The following is a 1,920-nucleotide window of genomic DNA, read 5'->3' as shown; positions in this document are numbered from 1 at the left end:
ACCGGAGTCAGGGGAAGGGGGGCATCTGTGGGTGCGTATGGACACAGTACAAATACACAACTTCCCCATGATGAATCCCTAATCCAGGGGTGGGGAACTCTGTGTGTGTGTGTGTGTGTGTGTGTGTGTGTGTGTGTGTGTGTGTGTGTGTGTGTGTGTGTGTGTGTGTGTGTGTGTGTGTGTGTGCGTGTGCAGAGAGAGAGAGAGAGAGAGAGAGAGAGAGAGATATAAAGAATGTGTTCCTTCCATTTTCAATTGCAAATTGTAAAATATAAGCATTATGAATCCTTCATTTAAACCACATACAAAAATTAAAACATTATTAAAGTAACAAAAAAGTACAACATGCTTATAAACAAAATAAAGTGTATCGCTCACTCCCCAACCATTACTTCATCATTTGCTTTGGGAATACCCTGGTTCCACACATGGCGATGGGAATACCCTGGGTCCAAACCATAAATGGCTTTGGGAATACCCTGGGTCCAAACCATAAATGGCTTTGGGAATACCCTGGGTCCAAACCATAAATGGCTTTGGGAATACCCTGGGTCCATACCATAAATGGCTTTGGGAATATTCTGGTTCCACACATGGCTTTGGGAATACATTGGGTCCACACATGGCGATGGGAATACATTGGCATACATGGCTCTTAACATTTGGCAAATCTTTCTTTTTGTAAAGCATGATCTGAATATCCTGTCATTTGTATTAAACTGAATAACTGGCAATATTCCATTCCAAACAGGAACACCCCACACATGCATCTTCCTGCGCTCATTGACAAATGGGAAGTACTTCGTGCGCAGTTTTTCGTAAACGGCTTTATAAATGGCACGTTTCCTGGGCTATGGCATAACATCGTAAAAAGTAAAAAGTAATCTAGTGCATCCTGGTATAGTACTAACACTTCAGTACAAGAGCCTTCAGAACCAATACAAATGAACAGGCACATATAGGCCTAAGTGTTACCACTGCACTGAAGAGCCAAACGCCCAATGCTGTCAGACAAAAAATGGCTTTGTTACCGCAGAAATACACCTACCGCGACAAGAGCGAGGCAAGCGAAGGAAGTAATTGACTTTGTATTGAGTCGCGCGACAAAAGCAATTCTGGAGACTAGAGCGATTTGCGCGACGAGCGCGACAGTTTGAAGTTAAAATCCTTTCAACTTTCTATGACGCGGTTCGGCGACAAGCCGCGACAGCCAATGAGTGTATAGAGGTCTTTGACCACAGCCAATGGGAATGCTTGAATGCTTTGCCTTCTGCCTGTATGGACATACTCTAGTCTCTTCAATCGCTTGTATCGCTTGCTGCTGCACTCTGTCGCTTGAATCGCATCGCGCCTGGTCTATTCGTACGGTTACGCTGGGGTCGGGGAGTTCAAAATGGGGGAAAAAGACACTAATTTTCATACCATATTTGTGGTCTGTAATTCCTTCTCAAGGAATCATTAATTTATGCAGAGAAAGCTTTCCTTAAACTTGGTTTAGAACTACCGTTGGTGTTGTAGGCACTGGATCAACCAGTCCTAATTATCAGGACGATAAGCAAGGCACAAGACTGCGGTTCTCTCAGGAAAGAGTTGAGATTGATATCTCTTAGACTGATAATGGAACCGAGATGCTGTGTGTGTGTGTGTGTATGTGTGTGTGTGTGATTGTGTGTGTGTGTGTGTGTGTGTGTGTGTGTGTGTGTGTGTGTGTGTGTGTGTGTGTGTGTGTGTGTGTGTGTGTGTGTGTGTGTGTGTGTGTGTGTGTGTGTGTGTACTGGGCTGAATAGGTCTGTAACAAGGCCTCCATTAGCCCACAGGCAATCAGATGAATTAAAATCTGGCAAATGAGAACGAGTCCTCCGTCCCTCTCCACAGAGTAATTAAATAGGCCTTCTCTGATTGGCTTTGGTGAAACGATTG

The sequence above is a fragment of the Engraulis encrasicolus genome, chromosome 8 (assembly GCF_034702125.1).
Source record: "Engraulis encrasicolus isolate BLACKSEA-1 chromosome 8, IST_EnEncr_1.0, whole genome shotgun sequence".
Classification (NCBI taxonomy): Eukaryota; Metazoa; Chordata; class Actinopteri; order Clupeiformes; family Engraulidae; genus Engraulis; species Engraulis encrasicolus.
The sequence above is the reverse complement of the archived record's forward strand: the minus strand, read 5'-3'. Positions refer to the sequence as shown.